We start from the raw sequence: 20,188 nt of genomic DNA, 5'->3' as shown, positions 1-20,188 counted from the left end.
AAGGAGTGCACAATAAAGACATAATCATCGACCCTCAACTTTTCCTATCCAACTTTCAGATTTTAATTTGCCGTCTGTGAAGTGGTACCTAATTTACTTTCGCCTCATCCCTTCAATGCACCATTGTTGCCGCTGCAGAGATTCAGAGCTTCCTCTCTTAGCTCACCTCGGCGTGAAATTGGTTTAATGAAGCTGAAAGGTATGGGGCTCTCACAACACTGTGGATTCCAGTGACACTGCTTGATCCTCCCACCCCTCCCCTCGGCTCTCTCAACACCCCCCCTTCGCCCAAAACCCAACTCCCTGCGCACTCGCATTATGGTGACAATTTATAACACACTCCACAAAAGATCCCTATCTCACACATTACATCAGTGCATATTACTGTCCCTTTCAGAGCGCCGACTCTCAGCCGAATGCTGGGGGGAAGAAAAGTGACTGACTGATCAGTTTTGGTGTGATGGCATGCATGAGGCGCTTCAAATTATCAGCCAGCAACGGTAGGAGAAATGGGGATGATTTCAAAACGAAAGATAAATAAAGTAAAGTAAAGTAAGAGGTGAATGTATATTAAACGCGTGAACAAGTGAAGCTAACCAGAAAGAAAAGCAACCTGTTTTGGGTTTTTTTTCAACCTCTTCCAGCCTGACCCTGTGAAAAGTGTTCTCCAGTTACCTGTCCTGCTGGGTGTGGTTTCTAATGGGAATGGGAAGGAAGTCCTCTGGGATTATTGTGTATGTGTGTATGTGTGTGTGTGTGTGTGTGTGTGTGTGTGTACACGTTACATTAATATGATCTCTTTAAGTCATATCGTTTACTTCTTCTCATCCTCTTTTACGACAATCGGGTGGAAATGCATCCGTAACCAAATATTCCAGCCGGTACCGCTGGTTTCTGGTTTGAGGCTCAGGTTGGAGGTGGTTTTTATGGAAATGAATTGGAGAAAAGAAAAGTAGGATACACAGGTGTAGCATTCAAGGTTTCTTCTAGCTTACTATGATGGAGCTTCTTTTTTTTTTTTTTTTGTTTCAAATGTGTCTACAGATAAAAGTCAGACATCTTCAGACAAACATTAAAACAGGTTTTGCTTCCTGTAACCATTCAACAGCCTTGCTGAATTCCATTATAATGTAAATGATTTGGAACAAATTCATTGCCAAGCATACAACATTCATTCGTGTCACTAATTTTCTTGAAGACGAGACGACCGGTAATCAACTCGTCTTCAGCCGCTCGTCCGAATCTGAGTCACGTGTTTACGATGGATCTTATCCCTGTTGACTACGGGCATAGGTCAGGTACACCCTGGATGAGTCGCCAGTTTATCGCAGGGCCGTCAAGCCAATATGGCTCTCAGCAGTGTATTATTAAAATCAAGTATTCTTCTAATGTTAATTTAATGAGTTTGTCTTATTCATCTCTATTGAATCCCAGTATGGAAAACTGTGTGATGAATTGCAAGTCAGGAAATTTATTCAAGGAAGAATGAAACTTTAAAAGATGTACATGAATCAATCATTATTTATCCTTGTGCATGGGTATAGACATTGTATGTTGTCCTTTTTAAATCCATATTTATCTTTTATTCCGACTTCTATTGCGCTTTTCAAATGACAAGAAAGTGGTTCGAAGCTCCAGTTAGTTGTTCTCATGTACTTTTGGTCCCTCGTATTGTTACGGTGCTTAGCATTTAATTTTATTTATATTTACTTATATTTCTATTAGACCTGTGGTCCTGTTTTATGTTGTATGTTATTGTGTTTACGCACTTTATTTTGTTTCACTAATTTGCTTGGTTCTTGTATTTTTGGCATTGATTGAGGACAGTGATATCCTCTTGGTTGGGCAGTTTTGTCTCTTTTATGTATGTACAATACTGCTATCTTTGTATTGTCTTGCAATATTTTAAAACGTTGATGCTGATTAAGTGCACCTTGCCCAAGACAAATTTCCCCATGTGGGATAATAAAGTTTATCTTATCTTATCGTATCTTATCTTATCTTATCTTATCTTATCTTATCTTATCTTATCTTATCTTATCTTATCTTATCTTATCTTATCTTATCTTATCTTATCTTATCTGATCTGATCTGATCTGATCTGATCTGATCTGATCTGATCTGATCTGATCTGATCTTATCTTACGTAGGCATCTATTTTTCATCTTCTTGCATGTGAATAATTCCTTTATGTTGAGTTGATTTCCATTTGAGTTTTAACTCTATTTCCATTTCTGGCTTGGTGTAAATCATTCTCAGTGTTAGTACATTGAGAGATGTTATTTCTCTGCCGGTTTATTTGATTCATAAAGTTGATTTTTCTTCTGATTTGACAAACTCAGACTTGTTTCTCCATGAAGAGGTTTTTCTTATCACCCATCACACTACATAAAAACCACTTGAGAAAGAGATTTCTTAATGACAACGGCCTGTCGACAGGATAGGTGTTTACAACATGCAAAACCTAACAACACACATGGTTGGAAAAGTGTGAACTGATCCTTTCCTACACACAAACACAAAACCTGACAGAGCCAGAAAGAAAGAAAGAGAAAGAGAAAGAGAGAAAGACGAGGGATAGCAAGTTCAAACTCCTCAGGAAACAGAGAATAGCTTGAGGAGAAGACCAGGAAATGGACAGGGCCGACGCACAAAGGGTTCTTCACACTACGATGACACGGACATTAAGTTAAACTTTGGCTGCCGTAACGGAAAGAAAACCAGCACTTTCACTGCAGCAGAGCTCCGACCAGCAGCACGCTCTCCTGTTTGTCTTTCAAATGTGGGTGAGGCCACTAGAGTACTTGCAATGTTCCCTGTACAAATTTGTATTCATTAAAGGATTGTGAATCCTACAAAGAATGTCGGATTATCATTATGTGTAGGTATGTGCTTAACTGGCATCTTGTCTGTGTTGTCGAAAGAAATTCAAATATTTGTTATAAGTGATAGTGACAAATAAGCGTAAAGTATACTGTAACTGTCCCACATACATGCACACAGACAATGTTAATTCTTTACTTTCTTCCAAGTGTAAAACCTGATCTGCTGCCAGTGGAGATGGAGGCGATTACAGCTGAACAGAACCACAGCAGTGCTATCTTTTACAGGTGATTATTCAATCATGAGTAAAGTCTGTCGCTGGAGACACAATGTCATAAAGCAGATCGCACAAACCACCAAAAGATTCACTTCAACACCACGGCGGCAAAGATTCACAAGGAGGATGGTAATGTGGAAACGAAGGAAGAGTCATTACACCCACTTGACAGCACGTTTGTGTTTATATAGGGCAAAATAAGGAGTGAAGACCAAATCATATAATACATTTGTGCATTTTTGTAGTTTCGGTGCTAAACTAAAATACATGTGGAACTTGAGACTTAACCGTAAAAAAGACATCTTTGTATTATTTTATATGAAATGCATTAGACTGACTTGACCAAAAGTCGATCACATCTGTGGTCAGATTTGACACTGCTGCTTTTCACCACTGGTAGGAGCTAGTTGACAGATGACAAGCGGATCCCAGGATCCCCTGCAGGCTCTGACACATAAAATGTTCTTGTTTGAACAGTGTTGAGAACCAACATTGATTTTTGTCGGTTTGTTTAAAGAAAGACACAGGTTAAGACAAAGACAGCCAGGTAGATAAATAGATAGATGAATTTGCAAGGGCTGGGTGTTGAGTTACGCTTGTGGAGGCTGAAAGGTGCAGCAAAGCCAAAGGCCTTTCATCAGTCTGCAAACATTAGGCAAAATTAAAAGTGGATAAGATGCAATGCTTACCATGAAATAATGAGCTGTGAAAGGAAGGATTGGACACGCCGATAAATTTGAAGACTACCCCTCAATATTTTGGGTTGTGGTTCCCTGAAAGGTTAGTCAGAGTGCAGCATCTTTTCACCTGGAGCACAAAACCACAAATACAAACCAGGATGGAAACCCTATATGGCTTTACTTGCCTGTGGTGTCGGGTCATACAACTGGCCTAAAGCCACAGCCAAAAGTCCTTCTTTGCGGTGCTACATGCTCACCACATAGGTTAACACACTTAAAACACCGTCTACCACTGAAGTAGGCCTGAAGGCCTTCTAAATCTCCCCTGAGACAACCTGCAGTGAGGTAATGAAGAATTAGAGGGGGAAGAAGCAGGTATGCTGAAGAGTTACTGGCTTAAAGTCCTGTTACTGTCACCCGGGAAGAGCCACAGGCCTGTGGCTATTAATAACAACAACAGTCACCTTCTGACTTACACAACACAACACAACCTCACAGCTACTGGGGGATTTGTGGAAGTGGGGGCAATGAACTGATGTAATAAAAAAAAAAAAGCCACTTCAAATGAATTCAAATTTGTAAGCCTAAATTTACCTCTGAACAATCTATTTAGAGCACAAGTGTGAGTCATACCTGTCATATGTTTACCTATTTTCATCAACATGTGAGTAACTTCCATACCTGACACTAGTACTTAGTAGCTGTAATGCATCACCATTCAGAAAGCCTTTATGAATGGTGATGCATTACAGTGTGAAAATTAATGTTTTCACAACCTTGAAATGATTTCCAATTTTTTTTTAATATAAAAAAAATAGAATAAAATGTAAATAAATTAATGCTTTTTATTCCAATTGTTTCAAATGGATCATGCTCTTTTCTGAATTAATAAAATCCACAATGTCTTATGTTATGACATAATTCATTTGAAGACACTTTTTTTTCTCTCAGACTAAACAGCAAATTATTAAATAGTGATACTTAATATTCTCTATTCTTATTTCTTGCAGGTGATTTCACATTTATTTCAGAGTGTTGTGTTGATATTTTGTGTCGGTAAAGGACACCGGGTCAAAACAACAAAAACTGCACTGATAATCGCATTTTAGAAATCAACCAACATCCCAGCATAACATGAAACATGAGGGAAATATAGGCTATTTAAATTACTATTTATATGTGTTCCTTTTAGTATACTGCATGTTGAATATATCAGTTATATGCTCAAAGAGGTTCCTCAGTGTGTTATTTTTCTTTTTGCTTCTACCAGGAACAATGTGATTGTTTGTTGTCTCTATAAACTTTAATTTACTTTGAAAACTCACCGTATATTTTTTTTTAAAATTAAATTGATAAATATTTCTCTATATTCTATTCTTGCTGATTATATTACATTTCTCATTCTGTTATATTAAAGTATTTCAAAGACAATACATTTGGTAATCACACAAGCACATCCGAGTGTTTTAGATTACATCTCAAACTGTCTGCAGACCAAAATGTGCCCAAACAACATTTTGATATTCAATAGAATACAACTCTGTATGTTTCTAATCAAAAGTAAAGAGATAATGATAAAACAAAACACTCAAAGTTACTACAAAAGAATCATCCAGCATGATGTTTACATGCTACTGTGGTTACGCAGAATAAATACTGTACTGCCACAGATGTCAGCATCAGCGGAAAAATAAATAAAAAATGCATACAATCTGACTCACTCAGATGTCATGGAAAAAAACACATCTTAACAACCGTGCACTGATTCTCACGCCAAATAAAAATGATGAAATTGGAATGTCTGTAAACACAAGATGCTAGAACACCTTTTGATCGACCGATATATGCGCATCTGGAACATATTTAATGAATGTCAGATTAGGGCTGATAGGGCACGACAGAAGGCTTTCTAACTCAGGAATGACAATACCATAATCTGCGCAGCAGAGAGGCCCTGTGTTCAGTGGATGGGCTTACACCCTGGACAGGTATGTACAGTGCAATTATCAAACTACCTCAGAGCATGCAATAATCAGTAGGTGCTCTACTATTAAGTATGGGGGCGGTGCTGCGAACAACCTTTAAAGAGAGACCACTAGTGTCGGGTGTCAAGAATTACTTCACCTGACTAATTTTCCCTTCCTCACAACTGTGCAGGGCGTTCTCGAAGAAGAACACAGCCTGATGCGGGTAGCAGTGGGTGTGTCCAAGCATGGGAGAATGTGTGTAGGTGTGCTCATAATTTTAAAAATAGGCCATGCCTGAGAGATAACTGACAAACCAAACGCACAAATGTTTGTGTCGAGGGAAAACCGTGTGAATGTGGATGCATTGTGTCTGGGTCTGAGACGAGACACAAGAGGCTCCAAGCATCACCAGCGACCCTAAGAGGCCAGACTGAAGTATGTGTGTGGTTGTCCTCAGGAAAAGGGGCTCCGGTGCATGCGCTCAAAAAATGTGACAGCTATGCAGTGATTTTTTTTTTTTTACAGTGCATGTGTGTGTGTGTGTGTGTGTCTTCATCCATGTCTGCAGGGTGAGGTGGAGGCCGATGCTTTGGCAGCAGGTCTGGCACGTCTTTCAGGCCCAAACCTGCAGAAGGGAGAGAGAGAGGGAAGAGAGGCAGAATATTATTAAGTGTGAGACTCTGCCTGGTCTCATGTGATATGCTTCACTTAAACCCACCATCACTTAAAGTGCCTGGCATCACCACACCCAACGCGGTCAGGTTAATGTCTAGATAAGAGTGTAGTCATTAATGCATTGCACAGCAAGGCAGCAAAACTTAAAATTACAATCATTTGCTGCTCCTCACTCTACAGTGAGTTCCACTTGATACAGTTTTGCAAATTGACTTTGTACATGTTTCTGTGAAGATTCATATCTGCGCACTTTGTTTTGCTTCTGCATTTCAGTCAGGCACATCGTCGCTGATGAACACATTGTGTTTCTGCAGTCACGCATTTTGGGGAATGTCTGGAAAACATTTAAAGGTTAATTTAAAGGTTGATCCACAGTCATCCAAACATTCCTGTATTAACTTAACTGTCCAGAGATTCAGTTTTAAGTTACTGCGTTGAACATCTTGACATCAGCTCGGTTCATTAGTCAAGTTGGTGTAAAGTAGTAGAGATTACAGATTACATTTCCAAATTAAATTAAGCCTCTTCCGCTGATATTGTTAGATAAAAGGATCTCCTGAATAATATCCATATAATACCTGCACCCACACGAGAACACTTCCAAAGAGGGTAAGCGTACCCTAAGGCAGCAAATCCCTCCTCATTGTAACAACGAACAAAAGTGATGTTTGAGAGTGTATCATAAAATCAAAGGAAATTTCGATTCAGCAGCCATAATAGAACACCTTAGCCTGTTATCATTGAGGGGCCATTTACAGAAAGAGAGAATGGATTAAGAGAGAAAACACAGACAAGAAAAGTGAAAAGTGAACAGGTGAAGTCTTGCGGTCATGGAGGTTTGCTCAGCTGTGCGGTATTCTTTTCTGCACCCCACCCAGTAACCAAAGGCCCGGGATATCTTTCCATTTCACTCTTTTCTACCCTCCCTCTCCCCATCGCTCGCTTTCATATTTGCACAGGTGAGAGGACAGCAGTCCAACACATGTGGGTGGGATACTCGTAAGTCAGGTTTGCCTGGCTGGTGGAAGGACTGTGGACGGATGGAGATCTGATGGAAGAGGCCCAGTCGGCCTTTTGTCTGGAGAGACAGACGGCAAACTCACACGCATACAAAAACAGAGATCTCCTCTCGATGAGTGATTTGCTCACTTATCAAAAGAGGAAACTGATCTTGAATACAATCAATGAGCAAATAACAGTCCAATAGCTTAAAAAAATGACTTTTAAGAAGGTGTTTTTGCCAGAAATGTATTTTAAAGAGTTTATATATACATTTACATGAATAGGAAGCACATGAAGGTAGGGGTAGGGACATTTTACCCCAAGGGCCAAAAGTTCATAGTGAGGGAGAGCGAGCAGGTAACCCTAGCCACCATGTGCCAGAGTCTCACGTGTTCCACTCATTGTCTTAACAGGCTGAAGCTCATGTTTCTGGCACAGAGAGCTTTCTGGGAGCTGAGGTCCAAACACCAACACCCACCTCCTCACCCTTTCAGCCCTCGCCCCACCCTTCAAAAGTAAACACACACACAATAAGCAAGCACGTACATGATATGTCAACACATACATATGGGAGCAAAGGCTGAAGTAAACAATTAAAGCTGAAGCATCAGCCTTTACCGTGCAAGTTCAAGCAAAGCCAACGCTCGCACACAAAATAGCTCCTAGTGCCAACTGTGTGCACTTGGCCCTAATCAAAGTGAGGACTTTTTGGCTCCGGAGACAAACCTTGAGCTGCCTTATGCTGTAAAAACACACTTCCTATTTGATAATGGTTAGCAACTGGAGGAACAAGTTGCAAATAACCATAATTATGATTACGCCCATGTCAAGGGAATCTTGCTTAGACACATGACATGGGATCAACAGACATGAAGATATGTGCACCAGAGGCAATTTCCTTGTCTCTCTTCTTTCTTGTTTAATGCCACTGGATCTTGTCTGATTTATAAGTCAGTGAGATGTTAGACTTCAGTGTCTTCTGTCATCGATGGGCTAAGGAGCAACTTGTATTTCCATTCCTGTGTCCAGATGTACGTCTTGGTGCAATTCCAAACTTTAAATCCAGCCTAATGCTATATCGTTCTTTTGACAACCTGAATTTCCTCCACTATACATTCCATACTCAAAGAAACATACAGTATGTGATGTAAAGAGACTTGCCTCTGTCTGAAATTCATCCCACAAAATAGGATCATTTATGTTCTTCTTTGTCTCTCTTCACAAAAAATTCCTATTCAATTAATCTCTGAAATTATTTTTTCACTTTGATTTTCATGCAGTGAACCACGTTATCCTTTTTTATTGCAAAATGCTGTCAGAGTCTGTTCATACTCGATGTTAACACACTCCACACACATACATTAACACACTTGTCATCGAAACCCACTTCCCTTTTCTCTATGCAAATACAAATGGGCACTGCAGGGATGAATGAGCAAATATTTTTTCATACACAGTGTTCACTGCAATTACTTGAAACTGACAACAGTAATAATAAATCAAATTGTTTTTTGAAATTGAACCAAATAAAATGAGACATTACTTTTTAATTGTGTTGTAACAGAATCATTTTAAGAAACTAAGTAAAGGCCTGGACAAAAATGAGGGTACCCCTAGAAAAGCAAATAGATAATTTGAACACATGGACATGTTAAACTAAGGTGTGTCCTCTGATTTGCATCACAGGTGTCTTCAAACCTGAGGCCCCGTCCACACGGTAACAGATTTTTTAAAAACGCAACTTTTTTGTTGCGTTCACGCCTTCCATCCACACGACAACGCAGATATCCGGAACGAAAACGCAACTTTTTAAAAACGCTGGCCGAGGTGGATTTATTTAAAAACGCTGGGTCTGCGTTGTCATGTGGACGGTGTATCCCCGGGACTTTTTAAAAACGCTGACGTCTTGCCTGCGACAAAACCTCTGTTCTCCTGAAATTATGCATTTCAGGAGAAGATCACTTGTCCCTACTGTGAAACATGACGAAGGCTCAGTGATGTTCTGGTGCTGCATTGCTGCATCTGGCAAAGGGTGTGTTACATCTGGGTCCAACAAAATCTCAACACTGTTAGGGCATTCTGAAGAGAAATGAGCTGCCTAGTCTCAAAAAAATTGATGTCAATTGCAGATCATGGGTCTCTTTACAGGATGACGACTTTAAACATCCAAGAATGGCTAACAGCAAAACATTGGACTACAGTAATCTCTCGCGCGTTCGCACATCAACACGCGCGACTTTTTAGTTGGTAGTAACGTGATGCCGTACGTGCATTCTATTGGCTGAGGGCATCTGGAGGTGAGTGAGTCTCAGAACTTAGCGTGAGACACAAAAGTGCTTCAAACAGTCAATAAGTGTAAGGAAAAGCTAAAATAGATAGAAGGTGGTTTAATGTCACGATGGGGAGGGTTCCTAAACGTTTAAATTACCGTAAATAATAAGATAAATAGTTTGTGGCTATATCGCAGAATTCGTTATTCACGTGTGCTTCCTGGATGGCATAAACCAGGTATAAACAATATATATTCTATATTCTCAAAAGGCCTTCTATGAGCCTTTCACCCTTCAACCTGAGACAACTGGAGCAGTTTGCTCATGAGGAGTTGGCCAAAATACCTGTTGACAGGTGCAGAAGCGTCATTGACAGTTACAGATTTTGTTTGATTGCAGTGGTTGCCTCTAAAGGTTGTGCAACAAAAAACTCAGTGAGAGATACCATTATTTTTGTCCAGGCCTGTTTCATTAGTTTGTTTTTGTTTTTATTGGTTCAGCTGAACCACAATTCAAAAGCAATGTCTGTTTGTCATTGGTTAAATTTTAGTAAATTTTTAATTACTTATTATTACTAAAACAGTGAATCACCAATTTTAAAGTCTCGTTCACCCTATGTGACGAAACTGAGTGGATTTTACAGCAGGAAGGAGTTCTGGTTATGCACTGACATTGAAGACACTTGTTTTGTTGTACAGTATTTATGCTTGAAATTACAATATTGGCAAGATAGCGGATGGTATACGTTTATTAACTGTCTCCTTCGTGAATCAACCTCACAATTGTTGAGGAATTAGTCTGGGGATATTGTTGTAACTAGTTTAATTGTGACATCAGGGGCACAGCAAGGATCCCGGAAAGGTGAGGTTTTCTTCACTGGAAGCAAGGGATTAAAACGCCAAAACATCTGCAGAATAAAGAAGGATGTATAAAGGCCCAGAATGTGTGAGATGTTTTTTGGGGGTTTTTTTTTTTACTCCCAATGGCACAAAGCATACACCTTGCTGAAAGAATGTGGTGATGTATGTTCTACAACAGCTTAGCATGACCTGAGGGTTACTGTCCTCTTAGGAAGAATTCATCCTGGAATTTATACTAATAGCAAACAGGCCCTCATTTTTGTCCGGAGGTGCTTAAATAAAGCTTTGAGATATCACTTCAACACATACCATGTCTCGGAATACTTAAGTAAGTAGAATTTAACGCTAAATTATACAGCGTGAATTTTGAAAAACATATTTAAACATACATCCCCAGAGGACGTATGGTTAAACATGACTTTTTCGAGCACTAACACCAGGTCTGAATTTCAGTTTGTTTAACACAACACAATACAATATCAATCGAAGCCTTAATGCCATTCTATTTAGCCTCAGCTCAACTTGAGCAACTAAGCAAATATTTGCATTTTAACTTGCATGCTGTAGGCAATTAGTCAATTTAAAACTGACAGAATGATGGAGTGTAGAGAAAAATATATTGCGATTCTTGGAAGACCTGTTGGAAAGAAGCTGTCAGGCAAATTTCAAGTACCTCAGACTGTCTTGCTCAACATGTGATTCACTTCCCTTTTTCAGGCCTTGGTTAGGTATAAGTGGGAATGTTTGTTCAAAATATGCTTTTAAAAAAAGTGGGAGGATTAGGACCAAAAACATGCGTTAAAAAATATCAAGGCACTCACTGTGCACAATTCTGAAAACCTAGACAGCAGAAAAACAGTAATAGTTTTGAAATTTCTTTGTGAGGAATCAATATGTTCATTTTTTTTAAACTTTTGATTTAAAACTCTCATTTGTTACATTTCAAAAGCAGCTAGCAGTTGTTAGCATCTAAATGAAAGTTAAAAAAAATAAACTTGGTAATATCTTAAAATTTAGAAGACAGTGCAAAATCAGGGAGTTCTTTAATTTCCATTAACTAGATTACCAGTAATTATCAGGCTACACCAAAGGTAAACAACTGTAATTTTGCTGTTTACAAAGCACTGATCAGGGTATATGCGACATAAGCTGCTTTATACATGAACATGATGTCTTTATTGATTGCCAAACGCCAGAGTTTATATCACACATTAAAGCAATCTTACATTACAATTGTTTTGTGTAAACAAAGACGGTGTATGCGAGGGTCTGTCTCTGTGTCAAAGGGTTAATGACTTACTGGAAAGTACAGATTTTATTGGCTGAGTAGCAACACCTGGGATAAACTACAATGCATACTTTTCATCAATGAGTTTCCAGTTAAATTACAAATTTCTATTAAAATATAATGATGCCAAACCAGGACCTGGTTTGGTCCTGGTTTGGAGAGGATGGGTCAGGGTCTGGACCACAACAACAGACTTTTGTGCCTCAGGGATAGAGGGAGGACAAGCGGGACATATGTGTTTATTTTGCAAAGAACGGGTTATCTAATGCATTGCGTGGAAATGTGGAGTTCATCAGCGCTCACAAGTTGAGCCTTACTAGTTTGGCAATACAGTTACGGTTCATACAATATGTATTGCTAATGTTCAGACTCTTTAAGGTTAATTTAATTTCACTGAGCCCTTCAGAGTATTATGTAACGGTGTCTCTCTGTCTGTCAGCGTCTTTATTCCCTATCCATCAGCTACTTAAGAGACCCAGACTTCAAGCCTGTGATCCTCATGATCACTCAACACACTACCTGGAATCAGAATTTAAGCTTATTCCTATTTCATCATACCTGTTCTCAGCAGGAAGTAGCACTGAGTTCAACCATTTATTTTAGATTAGTTACTTTAGGGAACACTGGTTCCAGATTTATATATATATATATATATAAAAAATCCCATAAATATTTTCTATTATTAAACAAGCTCAAACACAAAGGACACATGAAACTCAAGTCTCATAAATCATCAATCAACATATTAACAACTATACTTGTAAATGTCTGGTTGGTTCATAAAACTGTACAATTTGTATTTGAAACAAATGTCGTGTAAGGAAAGCTAAAGGCTAAAGCTAATACTAGGCTCTTCATAAAAATAATTTATAATCTGCTCCTTTGATGGTTTACATTTAAATTGGAGGGGCAACAACCACAGAAAGTTTGTATTTTCATTTTGTGGCCACTGTGAGTCATGCCTCTGGAGGATACAGCAAAAACATGTCCATGTGCGGATAATATTAATCCACATGTACAGATATTTATTGGCACACTCTAAGTCCTCACAAACAAATTCAGCAACCAAGAGTTGTACAGGCAGCTGCAAGCAACAACCAAAGCACAGGGAGAGGCAAAGAATGGTGCCTGTAAGCTACAAGCTCACAAAACCGAGGCCACACGTGAGAGAGTCTCTGCTTGCCCGGCACGGCAGTGCATACATGCTCTCACAGGTGACTCTGCTCTAGAAGTTGAAATCAGCTCACATGAATACACCTGACTTCTGAATATTAAGGGGAGGAAACCAGGCCTTATGATTGATAGCTTTTGGTAAGATCGCACCCTCCTTGGACCTTGGCTGAGTTTTTGTAAGCTCTATAAAACCGTGAGAAGAGTTGAGGCAGAGCAGCCAGAGGACACCAATTGAAAAAAAAAAGAACATAATTTATCCATAAAATATGATCACAATGATTGGTGCATAAGTAAAGTTGTGTTTTTGGTACATTAGTTAGTGAGGCTCGGCCCAAGGTAAGCTCACTATCTATTTTTTGTCCTTCCCAAAACCTGTCTTAGGTATAATCTGACACTACAGTACATTCAGCAGATTCTGTTTCTTATGCCATTATTTTCAACGTTTTAAAAATTATGTAATAATTTCTTGGAGTGTAACCTTAAAAAAAAAAAGGATTGATAAGGATACAGTAGGAAATGTGTTGAATTTTCTTGTGACTGGCCTTAAAAAAATGCCGCTTGCAGAGACATGACACAAACTTTTTTATGTATCTTGACAATTTTGCGCTCAAAGTATTTATATCAATTGCGAAATGAGTTGTTCTCACCAGTTGGCCATACCTATCCAATAATACAGGGACACGCCTCGACTGTTAGCCAGTCATTACAGGGCTGTCTTTTTGAATTTGACTGTCTCTGTGCTCTTATTCATGTTAATGTAATGCAAGCCCTTCACCACCCAGTTTTCACAGATTTACCAACTTCACCCATTAAATCACCCTCTTCAGCCTAATGTATCTCAACAGAGCCACCACCACCAGTGTTTGCACTGGGATTATATTATTGCTTTATCTGCTTTTCCTGAGGCTTGAATGTTATTTGTACTTTCCATGGCCGTCTCGCACTCAGCCTATTCAGTTCACATTTTCAGTTATCACAGTACTCCATGAAACCTCTCTGCATCCAAGCTTCTTAATGTTCACAATGAAGCAATCATCTGCTTTTGCAGAAATAGTAAAGTGCCTCACCCAGCAGTCAGCTGCCTGGTGACCATAGAACAAAGTGGCAAAGCTGCCCCTGTAGCAGCTGGTGGATGAGACATGGCGATTGGTCCTGGTACCACAAGTTATTGGCACAACAGTCAGGTACCAATAGCACTGCAACATTTAGGAACTTCCATTTTGTTGCCAAGGTCATAAGTATTCAAGTTAAAGATACCTGTACCTTGATCACCTTGTAAGACTTGAGTTACATGTGCAACGTCAAGTGGGTTTGATTCGAACTTAGAGACCTTTGCTGCAGGCCTCCCTTCATCCCTTCTTCAATGACTGTCTCATCAAATAAAGGCTACAGAGCAAAAGTCGAATTTGAAGTTAGTTGTGACTGATAATAAAACTTCATTGTATGGTGCAAAGACAATGATGTGACGATCAATGCCAGAAACTATGTTGTATCTAATTATATCAAAATCAGAGTGCCTGATTATGACAAGTCCTCACTTCATTTTATCCTATTAAGTGTTTTTGCAAATTATTAAAGATGTAGGATTCAAGAAAGTAGCTAGATGGACGGATATAAGGTCAACTCAAATGGCACAAACGGTCATTATGCTGCACTGCTAGTGGTCTATTTATATTTTTCTATTTATTTTCAATGAATTCCCATTAGTTAAGACAAGTTACAGATGGAAACCTGGAATGTGTTCCCTCTTTCCAGTTGCACACATGACTGAGCCAAACTTCGCGTGTAAAAGAGGGAAATGAGGCAGACAGAAAACAAACAGATAAGATGCATATTCAAGGTTAGCGCCAAGACATTGTATTATTCAAACAACACCCCTTGAAAATATTTTTAACAGCATGTCACGTGGTCTATTGAAGTTCTTTTAGATTTAGCCTGCAACAAGAATAAATTTGTAGAAATCGGCTAGCAGCCAACCTCCACACCAGTAGCTGTTGTCCTGAGGTGTGTGTCTTTGGGTTGTTGATGATACTGGATGACCTCTATCCAGAAGGTTATTATCACCTCCTCCAATGTTTGACTGTAAATTTCGCCCTTGGAGAAAACATAGATGCAGTCAAGTCTCAGTTATATGAAGTAAAAAAGCCTCTGGCCAAACTGTCTGACTGCTGTTCAGTTAACAGAAGCTGTCAATCAAGGTTCACAGCATGTGTGATCTTAGTTCAAGGTTCCAAGAGGATCTGATCACATTGAAAGTGACCAGTATGCCTCTCTTGGTTTGGTCTTGCAATTGTGACAGTTAGGTTGATTCAAAGGAGCAGAACTCAGCCTCACCAGCGAGAGTGTGTATGCTTTCTGTGACATCATGTATGCATTATGTGACGTCGAGTATGCCCTGTGACATCATGTTTGCCCTGGGTGTGACAGAGTGTGTGCCCTTGCCGTGAAAACATGTCATCACTCAGACACGGTGTCTACTTTGTGATCTTGCTCCTACACATGAATGTGTCATTCATTGTCATCTTCTTGTACGGTGTGTCATGTTTGTAGATAAGTTGGTGTACAAGGGGAGACCTAGACCTCACCTTATCTGAACATAAAACACAAATATTCATATACAATTGTTTAATCTTGATGATAATCTTGACCAACATTTTTTTATCTCCCAGAGTGCACATGGTTTCACACCATATTTGTCGTTACCATGAGTAGATACTGATAGTGGAGAAATATCACCAGAATAATTTAAAAGAAAAGCTAATATTTTTTAAAAAAGGATATTTTTCAGTGTTTTAAATAAGGCTATTCACAATTTTCCCACACAGCAGCACTGATATTGCTTGACATGAAGTAGTGCATCCTCCACTAAACCAGTGTTCCACTCAGAGGACTGGTGTACTTGTGTCTGAACCTCAACATCAGCCAGATGTAGTTAAACATAGTATAATGCCCTAATTCATCTTATACAGTGACAAATACAAATTAAAGCTTTGGATTAAATTTTTAGAGTTCTGCAGTAAAAATCAGCAAAATGTCATGAGTTTCTGTTTACAGGTACCTGTTGAATGCCTCCTAAAGTTATGAGTGACACTAGTTTTCCTCTGTATTTTGGAGCCTTGGTAGAGCTATTCCGTGCTAAACAGAGGTTTGAATGCTAACATGCTATATGCAATATCTGTATGCCACAGAGAAGAAACAATCCATGCAAATCTGCCACCACAAATAGGAGTCCAGTTAGGTCAATCAGCAAGGGAATCATCTGGAGTGGAGAGGGCTCTGAGAAGCCCAGATCAGGCCCCTGATTGCTGCAGGGTGATTTGTACCTCAAGAACAATGATGGCTCCCAGGGTTAGCACTGATGGAGAGGCTGGGAATGAACCGGCACAGGCAGCACAACCTCACCTGAAATTCATGCACTAGTGTGCATGGATGTATGAGCACAAGATAGATGGATAGAGAGATGGATGGATGGATGGATGGATGGATGGATGGATGGATGGATGGATGGATGGGGAAACTGCTTTTGCCCCGCAGCAGAGTATGTAAATACAACAGCAAAGGTTGATGTTTGCATGAATGAAAGAACAAGAGTTCAGATGTTAAGTGTGGATATGAGGGGGAAGGGGGAAGGGAAGACACAATTAGGACTTCTTTAGATCGTCCCCTTTGATCTGTCTGTCATCACTTCAGGAAAGAATAAAGATCACATGGAATGAAGGTTCTCTAAAAAGTTACACTTTAGCTTCATTGGAATTGCAGCAACCAAACCAGGGTGGAGACAAATTAAGGCTTCAATAGCTCTAAAGCATCAAACATCAATTTTTTAAGATCATAGACAGATACATAGATAGATATACTTTATTTATCCAAAACTGGGAAATTTAGAGGAATCAAAATTTAGACATTTAGGAAATCATCTGGCAATTATGACTCTTGAAAGTCTGGAAAATAAGAGGATACAAAAGTGGTTCTATTTAAATACAGAGAGCCAAAAAGGAGGGAAAGAAAGCCAACGAAGGGAAAATAATAAAATGAATCAATAAATGATGTTTGTCACCTGAGAAGAACTTTTGAGATCACCATTTTTGATATTCTCAGATTATAATTATACAAATTTTCTTTTGATCAGTATCTAAGTTCATAATGTTATCCTGGGCGGCAGTGGCTCAGCGGTACAGCAGGTGTCTTGCACACTACAAGCTGCTTAATTTGGGGCGAGTTCCAGTAGTCACTGCCCATCACTCTGCCTCCCAATGGGTGTAGTTTGTTGTGTATTAACTGCATGATTAGCAGAACACTTTTGATGCAACATCAGACATATCTTCAAAGCTGTGAATGAAAACGTGACGACTGATGCTCTAATCTGAATGCAGAATGTTGTGGTTCTGCAGCCTTCAGGCGCCCATTTGAAGTGGAACTTCCCTTATTTGCATCTACAGGAGATAAAATCGTATTATGTGAGTTCATTCGGGGGCTGTCTGCAGGTTTTGAAATGGTCACACTCCTGCCCCGGGTTCCGTGCGGGAGTTGAGATGTCTGCTCTGACGTAAGATTCCACAGATCGCTCTCAGCTTCTAGAGTAGACAGGTGAGTACAAGTATAACTTATATGCCCCCCCCAAAACACACACACACACACACACACAGCAGGGATTCAAGATCTTAGGTCACATGAGGATAAAAGTAATTCATATAACCGGAGGCGCTAAAAGGCAGAGGGGGGAGTATCTCAAGGGGAATTATTTATTTGGTATTAAATTTAAAATATTTTTTCTTTGAATATATTTCCCAACAGTTCTATTAGTCACTTGCAAATAGTGAAGATTTTTACTTCCTGTTGCGGAAATACCTCGCAGTAAAACTGTGGGACTGAAGGCGGGATATTGGTTGCCATGGTTACTGTTGACAAACAAATCTTGATATAGAGCTCCAGGCTGTGACTCACATCACCGAACCCAACAGTTACTCAGCCCAGGGTTTCGTCGTCCTCGACTCTTTTTCCTTCACAACCAACCAGGCAGCTTCCTCCAGGACGGCCTACTGTACATGTCCACCCCCACGGTGGATGCAGGGAGGTCTGGTGAGGATGAGGAGGCAGCGGAGGAAGGTAATAGAAGAGTTTTAGGGTGCCTGGAGTTTTGAAGGCTGAGTAGGTCTATTTAGCCCCCAGCAGATTGCCCCCTCTCCTTCTCTTTCCCCTCAACCTCCTCCAACCCTCTCCTCCCCCTGGCTTTGTGTGCCCCTGAGCCCACTCCTCCCCCTTTTGTCACCCGGGCATTCCGCTTTGGTTAGCACACACAATGGGCGCTCAGTGCTTACCCTCCTGACACTGCATTCTGCCTGTGCACCAGGGAGTGGGCATGGGCGGGGGGGGTGGGGGTGGGGGGAGAGAAAAGGGGTCCAGTGGGAGGGTTAAAGGATGACAGCAACTCGCCCCCCATGTGACCGAAATGCCATCAAGTACCCCTTCCCTTTTTCTTTTTCCTTTTTTCTCCTCAACATCTAACTTCATCCGTCCATACAGCTGGGCTGTAAACGCTGCAGCCTGGTTGGCACGGTGAAAAGAAAACCTTGAGTCTGCTAGCCAAACAAATGAACAGGTGTCTCTTATGGCTGACTGACGATGAGGAGCCCTGCCTTCATCCAGATTGCCCCCTCGGAGTCTGTGCCCGGCTACATGTGTGCTTCCCTTAATCTTTATGCTTCTGAACACACATCCTAACCGGAATTTTAAGACCTGGCTTCAGAACTTTTTTTTTTTTTTTTTTTTTAGCTGAAATTTAATCCCCTACACTGACAAACAGTAAGAGTACCAGACTGAGCTTTACTGCTTTGACATGTTTATCAAATATCTGGAACTCTTCCTGGCCTCCAGCAGTTTTCTGACAGCACATCATGGCTTCATTTATTTGGTAAATAGTCGCATTTATGCAAATGATAAACATACCGTTCCCTGTATCTTACAGTAAGGTTAAAAAAAAAGAAAACCCAACAACTATTAATTAACACCCCTGGCTTTGTCAAAACACAAAACCAAACAAAGTCAGCTGATAATGTGACATTACTCTTTGGTAAAGGATCCTTCAACACCGTGATCATGTCACTAGGAAGAGTCTCGGGTGAGAGCGACGCTGAAGAACCTGTAACTACAGCCTGAAATCTAATTCCTCTTTAAGGATAGCAACCGGTGGAGGGCAAAAGGATGACTGGCTGTGTGTGTGTGTGTGTGTGTGTGTGTGTGTGTGTGTGTGTGTGTGTGTGTGTGTGTGTGTGTGGTAGCAGCTCAGGGGCTGGTGGGGGGTTAGTTTGAGTTTCAAAGACCTTGCTTGTTCGCCCATATTTCACACCACGGTGACATCTTAAAGCCTAGACAGGCCTGGTTGCTTCGCCTTCTCTTTCACTTTCTGAGAAAAAAAAAGGGGGAATTGGGATGTGAAGGAGGGGGGCAGTGAAATATATGCAAATGGTCCCCCCAGAGGGGATACGAATTTTATGGGTTTAGAATTTAGTTCAGCCAACCTGAATAATCAAATGTGGGAACAAAAAAAAAACGGGCCCCCCACCATCCATCCAGCCACCACAACTCTGTACCACCAAGCTTCAACACCCCCCCCCCCCTCCACCTCAGACCTCATCTCTGTTCTCTCCTGCCAGGTCCTCACATAAGAGGAGCTCAGTCCATCCAAACTCTTATTAGGAACTCCTTACGGTGCAAGGAAAGGAAAGAGAAACGAGGGCGTGGAGGAGGAGGAGAATGAGGAAGGGAGGGTTGAGGGAAGGAGAAGAGGGGCCAGTGCATCTGATCAGGCAGAACCGCCGGCTCCTGATTACGACACTATTTTCTCAGCAGGCTTCCCAGCCTCATCCTGCTTCTGTGAATATGGAGCGTAGGGCCAGCCAATCCCCTCAGCACTCCCTCTCATCTAATGGCAGAATTAAGACAGTTTAGAGTGATTTCCTCTGCCTTCATGGTCGTACTCTAAAAGAGCTGAATCTTTTTTCCCCTTTGCAGCGATTTACAATGTGGGGGGTCTGGCATGCAACAGGCAGAGAGAAAAGTTCTACATGGCTGAACATTACAACAGGTGGGGAATTGAGAGATTCTACAGAACATGAGCGAGAACAATTTGACTTTGCCTATATAACCTATTTTCATTGAACCGCTATTTCAGTT

This window comes from Antennarius striatus, chromosome 10 (genome assembly GCF_040054535.1).
Source record: "Antennarius striatus isolate MH-2024 chromosome 10, ASM4005453v1, whole genome shotgun sequence".
NCBI lineage: Eukaryota > Metazoa > Chordata > Actinopteri > Lophiiformes > Antennariidae > Antennarius > Antennarius striatus.
Note: the sequence above shows the minus strand (reverse complement) of the source record.